Genomic DNA, 17311 nt, shown 5'->3' on the forward strand with positions numbered 1-17311 from the left:
GTTTCACAAAACATTTTCCATTGTGATTCAACATAGCTATTCACTTTCCATAGCAGGTTACATATATTAGATGCTGAAATTTACATGTGGTAAATACTGACGCGCTATTTTTGTTTTTGCATTTCTAATGTGTATATCTTGAACTTCCTGTGTGGAAATGGTATTAAATTGCTGTCCTTTTCAGCTATATAGCTGCAGTTTCAGATGTGCACTGCCGACCTTTTTGCAAAAGGTTGGCACCAAGATTTTTTTACTTTATTTCAAGGAATCTATGAATTGATATTATTTATATTTCTTTCTTTATACAACCATACAACATAGGAAAAAACATTCTGCCCATTGTATCTAAGGACATAAAAACATAAGAATTAGGAACAGGAGTAGGCCATCTGGTCCCTCAAGCCTGCTCTGCCATTCAGTAAGATCATGGTTGATCTTTTGGTGGACTCAACTCGAATTACCTGCCCACTCACATAACCCTTAATTCTTTTACTGTTCAAAAATTTATCTATCTTTGCCTTAAAAACACTTAACGAGGTAGCCTCAAATGCTTCACTGGGCAGGGAATTCCACAGATTCACAACCCTTTTGGTGAAGAAGTTCCTCCTCAACTCAGTCCTAAATCTGCTCCCCCTTATTTTAAGGCTGTGCCCCCTAGTTCTGGTTTCACCCACCAGTGGAAAAACCTCCTTCTTCTATGTTACCTACTCCCTTCCTAACTTATTTTTTCTATAAGATCCCCCCTCATTCTTCTAAATTCCAATGAGTATAGTCCCAGTCTACTCAGTCTCTCCTCATAAGCCAACCCTCTCAACTCCAGAATCAACCTTGTGAATCTCCTCTGCATTCCCTCCAGTGCCAGCCCTCCTTTCTCAAGTAAGGAGACCAAAACTGCACACAATACTCCAGGTGTGGCCTCACCAGAACCTTATACAATATAACCTCCCTGTTTTTAAACTCCACCCCTCCAGCAATGCAGGACAAAATTCTATTTGTCTTCTTAACTACCTGCTGACCTACAAACCAGTTCTTTGCAATTCATGCACAAGAACACCCAGCTTCCTTTGCACAGTAACATGCTGCATTTCTTTTACCATTTAAGTAACAGTCCAATTTGCTGTTTTTCCTACCTCACACTTACTCCACCTGCCAAATCCTTGTTCAGTCACTTAATCTATATCCCTCTGCAAACTTTCAGTGTCCTTTGTATACTTTGCTCCACGACTCATCTAAATGTCATCTGTGCACTTTGACACACTACACTTGGTTCCTAACTCCAAATCATCTATGTGAATTGAAAACAATTCTGGTCCCAACACTGATCCCTGAGCTACATCACTTGTCACTGATCGCCAACCAGAAAAACACCCATTTATACCCACTCTTTGCTTTCTGTTGGTTAACTTGTAAGAAGTCTCACAACACCAAGTTAAAGTCCAACAGGTTTATTTGGTAGTAAACGCCACTAGCTTTTGGAATGCTGTTCCTTTGTCAGGTGAGTGGGGAGTTCTGATCACAAATAGGGTATATAAAGGCACATACAATTTACAGAATACTTATTAGAATGCGAGTCTTTACAGCTAATCAAGTCTTAAAGATGCAGACAATGTGAGTGGAGATAGCATTAAGCATAGATTAAAGAGACGTGTATTGTCTCCAGACAGGACAGTAGGTGAGATGTTGCAAGTTCAGGCAAGTCATGGGGGTTACAGATGTGTGTTACCATATCACACTATCTGTAACCCCTATGACTGGACTGGCCTGAACTTGCAACATTGCACTTGCTGTCCTGTCTGGAGACAATACACATCTCTTTAACCTATGCTTAATGCTCTCTCCACTCACATTTCCTGCACCTTTAAGACTTGATTAGCTGATTAGCTGTAAAGAATCACATTCTAATCAGTATTCTGTAAACTGTATGTGCCTTTATATGCCCTATTTGTGATCAGAACTCCCCAGTCACCTAACGAAGGAATAGCATTCCGAAAGCTAGTGGCGTTTAACTACCAAATAAACCTGTTGGACTTTAACCTGGTGGTGTGAGACTTCTTACTGTGTTTATGCCAGTCCAACACCGGCGTCTCCACATCACAGTTAACTTGAGCCAGGTCCTTGGATCTAATTGAGTAGTCTTTTCACACACCTGCTTTTTTCTCATAGCCCTGCAATTTTATTTTCCTTTTCAATTGTACAGGATATTGAAATCCTTTTCAAAAGCTACTGTCAAATCTGCTTCCAATGCATTCAGTTCATAAAAAGTTAAAGTAAAGTTTATTTATTAGTCACAAATTAAGCTTACATTAACACTGCAATGAAGTTACTGTGAAATTCCCCTAGTTGCCACAGTCTAGTGCCTGTTCGGGCCAATGCACCTAACCAGCACGTCTTTCAGAATGTGGGAGGAAACCGGAGCACCTGGAGGAAACCCACACAGACACGGGGAGAACATGCACATTCCACATAGACAGTGACCCAAGCCAGAAATCGAACCCAGGTCCCTGGTGCTGTAAAGTATTAGTGCTGCCGTGCTGTCCATGAAAGCTTGGTGTGTGAGCAAAACCCCCTAAATTACCTGCTGGATTTTTGCCAATTGTCTTAAATCTGTGTCCTCTTGTTATTGTTTCTCCTGTTAGTAGAAGCAGTTTCTCCCCATCTATATCATCAAACTTCCTCATAACTTTGAACACATCTGTTATATCTTTCCTTAACTTGCCTGCTCCAAGGAGAACAACTGCAGCTTCTTTAGTCTCTCCACATAACTGAAGTTGCTCAGTTAAAAACAAATGATAGGATGTGAACAGTGTTATGTAAGCCACCATTTACTGACCATCCTTAGTTGCCCTTGAGAAGGTGGTGTTAGCTGCCTTTAATCATTGCAGTCCCTGAGTGATAGGTACACCTGCAGTTCTGTTAGTGAAGGAATTCCAAGGTTTTGACCCAGCGACAGTGAAGGAACAGGTTAAGTTGCATTCACTCACTCCAAGGTCTTTATTTCTTTCTTAAAATGCGGTGCCCAGATTTGGACATAACATTTGTTACGAGCAGGTGAGATGGAGTGAACTGGATCCCCTCCACTCAACATTGTCAGTTGGTCACAACAGAAGTTTAGATTAGTAGATCATTGTTCAGGTGAGTTTGCATTCTCAAACACACATGAGGCAGAGTTGAATGTATATTAATTAGATAATTAGTTCAGGAACAAAACCAATCATTTATTGTACCAGTCTCCTCTCAGAAAGCGGTGGTGGGTGTTGGGATAATATTGGTTACAAATGTGTCTGTTAGTGAAATCTTTGTAGTCTTCTCCAGTTGGGTCTTTATCCAGTTGGTAATCTGAAACTAACGGGGTCCTGCAGGGTTCAGTTCTTGGACCCCAACTATTTACAATCTATTTCAATGATCGACAAGCAGGGACAGAGTGTATCAGAGCAAAATTTGCTGATGAAACAAAAATAGGTGGAAAAACAGGCTGTGATGAGGAGATAAAATGTTTACAAATGGATATTGACAGACTAGGGGAATGGGCCAGAATCTGGCAGATGGAGTTTAATGTGGATAAGTGGGAGGTTGTCCATTTTGGCCGGAAAAATAAAAGGGCAAATTACTATTTAAATTGGAAACAGATTCAAAAGACATCTGTGCAGAGGGATCTGGGTGTCCGTGTGCATGAGTCTCAATGTGGGTATGTAGGTGCAGAATGTTATAAGGAAGGCAAATGGAATCTTGGCATTTATTGCAAAGGGTCCAGAGTATAAAAATAGACAAGTGTTGTTGCAATTGTATAAGGCATTGGTGAGATCACACTTGGAGTATTGTATTCAGTTTTGGTCACCTTCTTTGAGGGATGTGGTGGCATTGGAGGCCGTTCAGAAGAGTTTCACCAGGTTGATTCCAGGTTTGAAGGAGCTATTGTATGAGGAGTGGTTGAGTAGTTTGGGCTTGTACTTGTTGAAATATAGAAGAATGAGGGGCGATTTGATTGAGTTTTATAAAATACTCAACAAGATTGATAAAGTAAATGTTAACCAAATGTTCCCCCTTCTAGAACATTCTGGGAAAAGAGGTCATAGTTGTAGAGTAAGAGGAGGGCAGCTCAAGACAGAGATAAGGAGAAGCTACTTCTCATGGAGGGTTGTGAATCTATGGAACTCACTGCCACAGAGTGCAGTGGATGCGGGATCAATCAATGGATTCAAGAAAGAAATAGATAATAATTGCTTGAAAGCAGGATAAAAAGCTGTGGAGAAAAGGCAGGGAAATGGAGTTAGCATGAGATGGAGATCAGCCATGATCATATAAAATGGTAGAGTGGACTCGATGGGCTGAGTTGCCTATCCTCACTCCTAATTCCTATGTTTCTATGACCTGTATATTAATATCTTTATTAACTACTTGTAAATTTATTTATCATTTATATATAAATCAGTGAAGGGTATAGACAAGGCAGTATTTCCATGTCTAAGGACAGAATTTTATGCTTTCCCACTGTTTGTAGGCAGGGGTGAATGTAAATTTCCTTGAATGATCTTCTCACTGGTTTCCCATCCACCCCAACTTCTCTACAATATTATGATAGGGTGGGAGAAGACATGATCAGTCTTCCCATCCTTTCCCCAGTTCAGGCCCTTAAGAGACCAATTATTGCCTACTTAAGGGCTGTTTTCCACCCAGCCTCAATTTTCATGCTGGTGAAATATGGGGGTAGCCGAAATTCAATCAGGTTCAGGTCTTGGGTGGGAAGGAATGTCGGGGGGCATCTCCATAAGCAGTATAGGACACTTGCCATGTGTTATATATTTAAGTATCTGCATAATTGCTTCATGAGCCAGCCACATGATTTGATGGTGATATTAGTAATCTGTTTTAGTTTCAGTTTCTACTTTGTGCAGTCAGACAGCATCTATTACAATAACTACTGCTGTTAGTTTGCACACCTAGATTTAAACTATGTCTTTTTCTTTTTGTTTAAAAACATCAAGCCCTAACATAGTTCGAAAATTACAAAAAGAAAATTGGTGACAATTTTGTTTCATCGGCAGCATCAAGAAAAGAGCCCAAGTAGAAGAAAAGTCATTGTGGGTGAATCATACCTCAAATATGAGAAGGTTGGGGAAAAGCAACAACAGGATTAAAGGTTGAAGTGCCAATGCAGGAAAACCAGGTAAGAAAATAACTCTCCATGTAGTTTTAAAAGAGGGTTTTTTTTCCCTAATCAGAGAAAGGCAGGATGTGGCATATTTAAAGGAAATGCTTTGCTGTATGGCTAGGGTTGTTTGAAAAAGATACGTCAAGTCAAGATCTATTATAAAGGGGAGTACTGGGGAGACAGTAAAAAAATACTGAGCAGTCTTGAGTTGCTAGAACCTGCAAAAGAAATGGCAGGTCGATTACAATCCATAGGTCCTTTCGATGAAGAAAATGAATATTGGAGTTCTTGTGCAGAGCATTTTCATTACTTTGTGCAAGTGAATTAAATTGTAGATGAGCTGCTTGTACCAGCTTTTCTTAGTACGATAGGAAGTAAAATCTTCAAATTGATCTGAAACTTGGTTTTTCCGCAAAGCCAGGAATCAAAACTTACAATGACTTGACAAAAGTTCTTGAAGAGTATTACTGTCCAAAGCCATTGATCATTGCAGAATGGTTCAGGTTCCACCAAAGGAATCAAGTGGAAGGTGAAAGCATTACTCAGTTTGTGACAACCTTAAAAATGCTGGCACCACATAGTGAGTTTGTTGAGTCATCAGAAGATACTCTTTGAGATCACCTAGTTTGTGGTCTACAAAATGAGCTTTCCAAAGAAGATTGCTCACTGATCATGCTTCAACCAAAGACAGCAGTAGAAATTGCAGTGTTGATGGAACTGGCTGCAATACAGGCTTCACAATTTAGAGCAAGAATGAAGTTCTGCAAGTTGCATTAGAGATCAACAGCAGCAAGCATGTCGCAGCTGTGCCAAAATGGGCCATTCAGCAAGTGGATGCTGGAGTAAGGATGGTTAATGCAAGAATTGTAGCAAAATGGATCACATTGCAAAAGCTTTCTGGAGAAATATGATAGAGAACTCCAACTGAACAGGGTAAATCACATAGATTCTTAACTTTGGAATCGCCCAGAATCTATGTGATTTACCCTGTACTGGTAAGATATTCAGTTGGAGTTCTCTATCATACTTCTGGACATTCCCTTCTTCACACATTTAATTGTTTTCTTCATGATGTAAATTATTTTTGTAGAATGCAACTTATTCTTTAGCTTGAAGATATCCAGATTCTTCTTCTGAATATTCTTCTCAGGGAGAGCTGTTCTAGCCCAACAAGCTTTTGCAATGTGATCCATTTTGCTACAATTCTATACACCTATGACTGTGTGGCCAAATCCCCCTCCAATTCGATTTTCAAGTTTGCTGATGACACCACCGTAGTGGGTTGGATCTCAAACAATGACGATAGAGAATCTGGCGAACTGGTGCAACGACAATAATCTCTCCCTTAATGTCAACAAAACAAAAGCGATTGACTTCAGAAAGCTTAGTGAAGAACGTGCTCCTGTCTACATCAATGAAGATGAAGTAAAAATGGTTGAGAGCTTCAAGTTTTTAGGTGTCCAGATCACTAACAACCTGTCCTGGTCCCCCCATGCTGACACTATAGTTAGGAATGCTCACCATCACCTCTATTTTCTCAGAAGACTAAGGAAATTTGTCATGTCAGCTACGATTCTCACCAACTTTTTCAGATGCATCATAGAAAGCATTCTTTCTGGTTGTATCATAGCTTGGTATGGATCTTGCTCTGCCATGGACCGCAAGAAACTACAAAAGGTCGTGAATGTAGTCCAATCCAACACACAAACAAAATTCCATCCATTGACTGTGCCCGTACTTCCTGCTGCCTCGGAAAAGCAGCCAGCATAATTAAGGACCCTAGACACACTCTCTTCCACCTTCATCCATTGGGAAAAGATACAGAAGTCTGAAGTCAGGTACCACCCAACTCAAGAACAGCTTCTTCGCTGCTGCTGTCAGACTTTCGAATGGACTTACTTTGCAGTAAGTTGATCTTTCTTTACTTCCTAGCTATGACTGTAACACTACATTCTGCACTCTCCCCTTTTCTTCTCCAGGAATGGTATGCTTTGTATAGCACGCAAGAAACAATACTATTCACTGCATACTAATACATGTGACAAAAATAAGTCAAATCAAATCAATGAATTAGAGGTTACCCAAGTTTTTGAGTGATTCAAAAAATGTTTACACATATTCCTTTTGTTTGTAGAAGACAGATCTTTGTATGAATATCACTCCTATCAAATGTAAATGACCAACATTTCAAGCTTGTTTAATTATATTAAATTGTTTGTTAGTGTGGCTATTAGTCACAGTCGTTTCCCCATTGGTTTCTCTATGACAACCAATCAGTCAACTTATCACCCGATCAGTACCCTTTACTCTGTAGTATAAAAAAGGTGCATTTTTCCGATGTGTGCAAAATGAAAACCTTTGGCAACATGTCCCTCTTTTCAGCAATTTTCAAGTTCTGTATTACCAAGCAATTGTTTAACTAACCGTTGCTGCTTCAGGATTTCTGGTACATTTCCATGCAGAGGAATTTACTTCAAGGAACCTGATCTATTGACTTTCCTTTTACATTTATGGTAACATACTGACTCTTTTTTTACTTAGGTTCTTTGATTTGCAGGATTGATTCCTCACAGGAATACCTTCTATTGTATTCACTGTTAACTGAGACAATGCGATGGACTGCTTCAGTAGCATTTAATGTTATTTGATGTAAAGTTGCTTCTGATGTAGCTTTGTGAAACTTGAATTATTGCATAAGATCCCTTCAACACAGCACGTTAAAGATACACATTATCACCAGTGGTTTGATATTAGAGTTGGTGTGCGAACTGGTATTATTATGAAAGAAAAACAAATTAGACCACAATGTAAGTGGCTAAATTGGAAGCAAAAACTCCTGAATTTGAGGAATTTTTGAGCAGTCTAGAAGCTGGCCCTTGGGGCACAAGAGACCTTTCAATTTGTGGGAGATCTTGGCACAAGTCCCAAATCTTTTTTTTTGGACACTTAATAGTTGGATTAGCAGAAAAGCGAGGCTAAAAACTGGGAATAGCCCTTCCCATTTTATACAAAGTTACACAAGCATTTGGTGCAAAATCTTGCCATCACACATGATCCTGGGCTTCTGGGCCATTCTTCCTCTTCACTGTGCTTATGAATTGAGCATTCTACAGTTACCAGGAAGAGGAAAATCTCCCCCAGTGTTGCTGCAGCTTTTTACTACAGTGTTTGTTTCCATGATAAGAATTTTTAGAAGTATTCATTTATGGGTTTCGCTGGCTAGGACAGCATTTATTGCCCATTCCTCATTGCCCACTCTGGCTGGTGATTAGCAAAATGGGACATGTTGATTCGGAGTATTGTGGATATGCAGGAAAATAAAGGGCCCTATTTTACCATTGTGTTGTGCCAGTTTTACCAAGAACTTGGTAAAATTGAGAGTGAGGCGATTAGTGGGGCGGGGTGGGGGGAGAGAGATGAGGCAGGACAGATTATTCTCTGGAGGTGGGTGGGAGGAAGGAAGCCAGATCATTCTCTGGTGGGGTGAGGGGAGGGGGAGGTGGTTGCAGGGAGAGAGGAGGGAGGCCCAATCGTTCTCTGATAGGAGGAGGGAGGAGGGAGGAGGGAAGCAGGTCATATGGACCTGTGGGGGGGGAAGGAGGAGGGAGGCCTAATCATTCTCTGGTGCGGGGGGGGGGGGGGGAGGAGGGAGGTAGGTCAGATGTATCTTTGGTGGAGGGGGTGGGGGGTAGGCCCGGTTGCTCTCTTGTGGGGGGGTAGGGGAGGAGGAGGGAGGCCCGATCATTCTCTGGTTGGGGGGGGTGAAGGGAGGCCAGATGGATCTCTGGTTGCGGTCCGGGGGGACTTGGGGCAGGAGGGAGTGCTGCCGCTCTGCGGACGATTGGTGGGAGGGATGTGGGGCAGAGGGTCACAATCGGTCTGGGTTGCAGGGCAGTGGGTGGATAAGGGGGACAGTTATGTTGTGAGAGTGGGGCAATATCTGTGGGAGCCATTGCTCCCACTTTATTGGCTTTTTGTGGCCCGGCAGTGATGCGACAGGGCGTGTTTTTCAAATTCTCTTTCACTGCACCTGCACAGTTCAAAGTTCCCATTGGAACAGCAGCGTTTCGGGCACGATAACTCCTGCCCACAGCGCGATTCAGACTCGCAATTTTTCTTTCAGGCTGAGTGTGTGTAGGGGCATCTGAAAGCAGATTTCTAAGACGGATCTGGATTGCGCCCAGATTTAGCACTTAGAATCAAAATGGTAAAATCAGGCCCAAAGAGAAGGAATTTCCTTGGTGTTCTCCTGCTTCACTGATGTAGGCAACTGAGAGCAGAAGATGCCTCAAATAAACCTAAAGGCTGAATGGCCAATCCTGTACCCAAGTCCTGTGTTCCTAAACGTACACCGCTGTCTGCAAACCCAGCTTTGGTTCCTGATACCAACAACATTGCTCAGCCTTTTTGGGCTATGTATTTTTCAAATGAGGTAGATATCAGTCTTACCTCGCACAAACACATGCTGTGTTGTAATTTTCAATGTATCATTCCACTTTGCTAAGCACTTGTATTCTCCTTCATCCTCTGCAGTTGCTGTCTTAGTAAATACAGCATCAGCATCATCTGTGGCTATTGAAGTTGTATCCTTCACAATGGTCATTTTTGGTTCAATATCAGGACGTGAAGATGTAAAATAAACCATGCATGTAATGGTGAATTTATTGCCTTCACATATTGTACTGGATGGTTCAATTTTAAATGCAGGATCTGAAAATAGATCTGAAAACAGAAAATGAGATGCAGTGAGTAAACAATAATATTACAAAATTAACTACTTTATAGGAGAACTTTTAACGTATTGCTTTCCTTTTAGATCGCTCTACATTATTTCCTAGCCAACAACATGGCTGGAATGCTTGCCCGCTGAAGGGAGCTGTTGATTTTCCTGTTTCTGTAGAAACTAAGAATCTCCTCAGGCCTGAAAATCAATAATGTCCTGCCAAATTATCCTTTTTAAAATTCAGTTATAGGATGTGGTGCAGCTGGCAAGGCCAGCATTAATTGCCCATCCCGCATTGCCTTTGGGAAGGTGGTCGTGAACTGCCTTCTTGAACCACTGCAATCCCGGAGGTTTGGTGGACCCACAGTGCTGTCGGGGAGGGAGTTCCAGGATTTTGATCCCAGCAACAGTGAAGGAACAGCAATATATTTCCAGGTCAGGATGGTGAGTTACTTGGGGGGGAACTGCTGGGTGGTTGTGTCCCCAGGTATCTGCTGTTCGTGTCCTTCTAGGTGGTAGTGATTGTGGGTTTGAAAGGTGCTTCCTAAGAAACCTTGATGAGTTCCTGCGGTGCATCTTGTAAATGATACACACAGAAGCCGCTGTTCTTCATTGGTGGAAAGATTGAATGTTTGTGGAAGGGGCAGCAATCAAGCAAGCTGCATTGTCCTGGACATGGACTGCTTCAGTATCTGAGGAGTCACAAATGATACTGAATATTGTGTAGTCATCAGCGAACCTGAGGAGATTCCTGGTTTCCACCCACTTCTCACCTTATGATGGAAAGCAGGTCATTGATGAAGCAGCTGAAGATGGTTAGGCTTAGGACACTAGCCTGAGGAACTTCTGCAATGATGTCCTGGAGCTGAGATGATTGACCTCCAATCTCCACATTCATCTTCCTTTATGCCAGGTATGACTTCAATCAGGGTTTCCCCCTGATTCCCATTAACTCCAGTTTTGCTAGTTTCATTGATGCCCAAAATTGGCCAAATGCTGCCTTGATATACAGGACAGTCATTCACCCTCACCTCTGGCATTCAGCTCTTTTGTTCATGTTTGAACCAAGGCTGTAATGAGGTCAGGAGTTGAGTGATCCTGGCAGAACCCAAACTGGACACTACCTGTGAGCAGGTTATTGCTGAGCAGGTGCTGCTTGATAGCATTGTTGATATCCATTCCCATCACTTTACTGATGATCGAGAGTAGGCTGATGGGGTGTAATTGGATTTGTTCTGTTTCTTGTGTACAGGATATACCTGGGCAATTTTCCACATTGCTGGGTAGATGCCAGTGTTGAAGCTATCCTGGAACAATTTGGCTAGAGGTGCAGCAAGTTCTGGAGGACAAGTCTTGATCATCAGAGAATACAACAGGATATAGATCAGTTGGAAACTTGGATAGAGAGTTGGCAGATGGAGTTTAATCCAGACAAGTGTGAAGTAATGCATTTTGGGAAGTCTAATACAGATGGGAAATATACAGTAAATGGCAGAACCCTTAACAGTATTGATAGGCAGAGGGATCTGGGTCTACAATACATATGTCACAGAAAGTGGCAAAGCAGGTGGAGAAGATAGCCAAGAAGGCAATGCTTGCCTTCATTGGCCAGGGCATTGAGTTTAAAAATTGGTAAGTCACATTGCAGCTTTATAGAAATTTATGTTTGGCTCACTTGGAATAGACTGTTTAATTCTGATTTGTTTGTTTTGCTGTATGATTCTGTGCCCTTATTCTACTAACAGTCTGTGTCCCCTCCACCACGGGCTATTATCTTTTCTCTTGGTCTTGCGCTATCAAAAGCCTTGCTGAAGTCCATGAAGACCATGTCAAAAGCATTGTCCCCATCTACAAACCCTGGTAACCTCTTTGAACAATTCAATTAAGTTTGTCAGACATGACCTCCCCTTAATAAAACCATTCGAACTATTCTTAATTAATCCCTCTCTGATGCGGATTAATTATGTTTCTCCGATTTGCTTCCAGTAGTTTCCCCACACTGAGGTTAGACTGACTGGCCTGTAGTTTCCTGCTTCCTTCCTTTTGAATAATGGTACTGCATTGGCTGTCTCCTGCACCTCTCCTGAGGCCACAGAGGAATTGAAAATTATTGCCAGCACCCCTGCTATTTCCTCCCTTGCCTGACTCAGCAACCTGGGATATATTTCATCCGGCTCTGCAGATTTATCCATTTTTAAGCCTGCCAGGCCACTCAGAGCTTTCTCTCTGGTTACGTTAATTTCTTTATTGTATCACAGTCCTTCTTATTGATTTCTATACCCACGCCATTTCTCTCACTAGTGAATGCTGACTGTAAGTATTTGTTTAGAACCATACCTATGTCCTTCAGTTCCACAGTTAAATTACCACTGTGTCCTTAATGGGCCCTACTCTTCCCCTGGTTATTCTCTTTTCCTTAATGTACCTGTAAAACAATTTGGGACTTTCCTTTATTCTACCTGCCAGTAGGCTTTCTTGTCCCCTTTTCGTTCTCCTAATTTTCTTTTAAGTACTCACTTACACATTCAATACTCCTCTTGGGCTCCTCCTTTTTTGAGTCCTCGATGTCTGCCATCAGCCTGTCCTTTTCTCTTTATCCAATGCTGTATAACACTTGATGTCCAGGGTTCACTGGACTTGTTGATGCCACCCTTTTTCTTTATTGGAACATGTTGGCCCTGTACTCTCCCTATTTCCTTCTTGAATATATCCCACTGTTCCGTCGCAGGTTTATCTTAAAGTGTCTGCTCCCAGTGCACTCTGGCCAAATCGTATCTGATCTTATTGAAATCAGCCTGCTCCCAGTTTAGAACTTTGAACTCTGACCCATCTCTATCCTTTTTCAAAATAGATCTTGAAACTAATGGAGTTATGATTGCTGTTTTCAAAATGCTCCCCCGCTGATACTTCAGCCACATGCCCAGCTTTGTCACCTAAAATGAAGTCCATGACCACCCGCTCTCTTATAGGAGCTTCTACGTATTGGCTTACAAAGCTCTCCTGGATGCTTTTTAAGAATTCCACTCCCTCTGAACCTTTCACACTAAGGCTCCCCTAGTTGATAGTGGGGAAGTTGAAATTCTCCACTATCACTACCCTGTTACTTTATTCTTCCCTGAAATTTGCCTACATATCTGCTGTTCTATCCCCCTTGGACTTTTAGGGGGCCTGTAGATCACCCCCGCAATGTGATTGCTCCTTTCTGGTTTTTAAGTTTGATCCATAAGTCTACATTAGAAGAGCTTTCTAAGATGTCATCCCTCCTTACTAATGTAATTGATTTCCGAACCAAATTGTGACAGCCCCTTCTCTTTTACCTCCTTCCCAGTCTCACCTGCAGACCGTATGGAGCTGCCAATCCTGCCCCTCTCTCAACCATGTCTCAGTGACAGCAATGACTTCATAGCCCATGTTTTAATCTGTGCCATCAACTTGTTTGTCAGACTGTTTGTATAATAAATGCCATCCAATCTTGCCAAACTCCTTTGTGCCTTTACTGGCCTATAACTTCTATGTCTTCCTGACTCACTTGTTGTCTCTTCTAACTTTGGCTGTGCACCTCTGTCTGCTGAACCTTCTCTCAGAATGCCACATCCCTGACAAGTTAGTTGAAACCCTCCACAACAGCACTGGTAAACCTCCCTGCAAGGACTCCAGTCCCATTTTGGTTCAGGTGCAACCCCGTCTACCTTGTATAGATCCCACCATCCCCAAAAATGGTCTCAATGCTCCAGAAATCTAAAGCCCCCCCCTTGCATCATCTCTTCAGCTATGCAATTATCTTGTCTAATCTTCTATTTCTCCGTCCATTTGCCCTCTCCCTTCAGAAAGCGAGATACTCATCATAGAATTCCTAGCTTCTGACCTGCTGTTGTTGCCACAGTATTTATATGAATATTGCAGTTCAATTTCTGATCAATGGTAATCCCAGAATTTTGATATTTGAGGAGTCAGCAATGGTAATTCTGTTAAATGCCAAGGGGAGATAGTTAGATCCGTTCCTGTTGGGGATAGTCATTGTATGGCATTTATGTGGCATGCATGATATTTACTACTTATCAGTCCAAGCCTGAACTTGCCCAGGCTTTGCCACATATATCCACGAATTGCTTCAGTGTCTGATGAGTTGTGCATTATACCGAATACTGTTAAATTACCAGTTAACACCCTACTCTCCATATCATCACTCTTTGAAGATTCTGTCAATTTTCTCTGAGAACTACATCAAGAAGAACACCTGCAGGATGCTCATGCCATAAAATTTAAATACTGAGCACATGGTTACGCTGGCTTTCTATTCTCTGGGCCTTTCTCTGGTTTCACCCTGGAGTTACATTAGGAGGCTAGAAGAACCCATGTGGAATTTTAGGATCCACATAAATGCTTTATAATACACAGGATTACACGAATAAATGTGATAATATTTTTAACTTTTCATGTGTTCAATGATGCTCAAGTTAACTTACCTTGTACAGTAATTTGTACTATTTCACTGTGATTTGACTGAGCGTTGATGCTATTCCCTTCAACTTTACAGCTGTATTTTTTCTCAGTCTTTGGTGTCACTTTCAGTTGGTACATTGCAGATTTGTTATTGCTTTTCATGTGACTGAAGCGTAGTGGTTTTTGTCTGTCATTATATTTATAGAATATGAAGGTAAGAGGAGGAATTTCTTCAGACGTACACCACAGCTCAATTGAATCTCCTAAAGTCACGTGCATTGGCTGGATAGTGAGTTGAGGCTTCTGTAAGTTTCCTAAGGTATAGAAACAAGAAGTTATGACATTCTCTGCCATTTGAAATCATCTTTATGCCTAAGCAGATAAAAAATGATTAAAATAAATCCATTCAATCCAGCTTTTGCTTATGGTCCACATCCTGCACTTCAAAACCCCATTTTATCTTTCCTATTGCATTCTTATTATAAGACGCCATTCACCGTAATCAATCCATATTAGCATTTGCGCTCCTCCACCTTACTTCATCTAACCGCCAAAATACATTCTATTCCTTTCTCAAGTTGTCAATTCAACTCCTCTGGAAATGAAGACCTGTGCTTTATTTGCATTTTTTTGTATTTGAAGAACAAAGAATATTACAGCACAGGAACAGGCCCTTCGGCCGTCCAAGCCTGCACTGACCATGCTGTCCAACTGAACTAAAACCCCCTACCCTTCCAGGAATTATATCCTCAATTCCCATCAATTCATGTATTTGTCCAGACTTTCCTTAAAACTCACTATTGTATTTCCTCCATTATTTCCCCGCCAGCTAGCTCCAGGCACCCACCAACCTCTGTGTAAAAAAAAAAAATTGCCTTGTACATTTCCTTTAAAGCTTGCCTCTCACACCTTAAATCTATGCCCCTTAATAATTGACTCTTCCACCCTGGGAAAAAGCTTCTGACTATCCACTCTGTCCATGCCCCTCATAATCTTGCAGACTTCCATCAGGTCACCCCTCAACCTCTGTTGTTCCAGTGAGAACAGACCAAGTTTCTCCAACCTCTCCTCAAAGCTAATGCCCTCCATACCAGGCAACATCCTGGTAAATATTTTCCATCCTTCTGGTAGTGTGACAACCAGAATTGAACTAAGGTTCTATAAAGCTGCAACATGATTTACTAATTTTTAAACTCAATGCCCTGGCCGATGAATGCATGCCATTTGCCTCCTTGACTACCTTCTCCACCTGCTTTGCCACTTTCTGTGATGTATGTATCCGTAGACCTAGATTCCTCTGCCTATCAATACTTTTAACGGTTCTGCCATTTACTGTATAATTTCTTTCTGTATTAGACTTTCCAAAATGCATTACCTCACATTTGTCTGGATTAAACTCCATCTGCCATCTCTCTGCCCAAGCCTCCAACCAATCTATATCCTGCTGTATCTTATGCTGGTCCTCATCACTATCTGCTAACCTTTGTGTCATCCACAAACTTACCAATCAAACCAGCTACGTCTTCCTCCAAATCATTTAGATGTGTATATTACAAACAACAAAGGTCCCAGCACTGATCCCTGAGGAACGCTGCTTATCACAGCCCTCTACTCAGAAATACACCCTTCCATTGCTACCCTCTGTCTTCTATGACTGAGCCAGTTCTGTATCTACCTTACCAGCTCACCTCTGATCCCATGCGACTTCACCTTCTGCAGCAGTCTGCCATGAGGGACCTTGTCAAAGGCCTTACTGAAGTCCATGTAGACAACATCCACTACCCTATCCTCATCAATCATCTTCATCACTTCCTTGAAAAACTGAATCAAGTTAGTGAGACATGACCTCGTCTTCACAAAACCAAATTCGTTCTGGGAAGTGGTTGTTCTCCGCAAGGCCTGCATTTTACTGCCTAACCCTCAAAGTCTTTGAAAAGGTAAGGTTGAGCCACCTTCTTGAAGGCAAAAAGAGTGGCTTACCAGGGCATTTGAGTGGGTAGTTAAGAGTCAATCACATTGATATGGGTTTTGCATCACACTTAGGCCAGACCTATGTAAAAGTTAATTGAAGTTTCTTTCTCCCCTCTTGGGTGGATATATAAAAAAAATGACACATTCAAAATAGAACTGCTGGGATCTCCCTGGACTCTGCCTACCAGAGCAGTTAAAACAGTTGATTGTCATTATCATATTGCTATTCATGGATCTTGCTGTATACTCGTTGACAGCTTTGTTTCCTATAATGCAATAATGGCCACTGTCCAAAAAGTATTTCATTTCACCATAAAGTGTTTTGGGGGTGCTGTGATCACAAAAATAAATTAGGTTCTTTCCCTATATTTCATGTTATCGGTTATATGTTTCATACTTAACAATACCTTTAACTGTTATAAATCTGGCTTCACTCTCTTTCCTTTGACTTGCTGCTTCCACGACACAACTATAGTATCCGGAATGTGAGGCCCGAACAGATTGTAGTGTGTATGTGGATCTTAGCCCACTGGATGTACGGTTTTGCAGCAGGATATCCTTCTTTTCCCCCTTATAAAATAAGTACAAAACCCGAGGTGATTGATCAGGAGGTATAATGATATTTGCTGAACAGGTCAGGATAATGTTACTTCCCTCCGGAATATTTTCTTCATCTGCAGCATTAGTTTTTATTTCTACAATGTTTATAATCACACCTGTGAGAGGAAAACAGACAGAAATTAGCTTCATGTATACTGTGACTATTCTGAATGACCTCATATCTCCACAAGAGTCTATAATGCTTGTTTCTAGATATATCTTTTGAAGAAGTGCTGAGGAAATGATTTGAAGAATTGTAGCAATAAGTTAAATCAAAAGTTTTTTGAATGTAGCTTGTGCGTCATTGTGTGCTATTCTAATGAGGAAAGAACATTGAGGCAGCACCTAATGAAAATGCACCCCAACAAGAAATATTTAGAGCCTTAAAGCAGAATTATTTTTCAGAGGCTCCTTATCACTAAAAA

This window comes from Carcharhinus amblyrhynchos, chromosome 21, assembly GCF_965287045.1.
Source record: "Carcharhinus amblyrhynchos chromosome 21, sCarAmb.v2.hapA, whole genome shotgun sequence".
Lineage (NCBI taxonomy): Eukaryota > Metazoa > Chordata > Chondrichthyes > Carcharhiniformes > Carcharhinidae > Carcharhinus > Carcharhinus amblyrhynchos.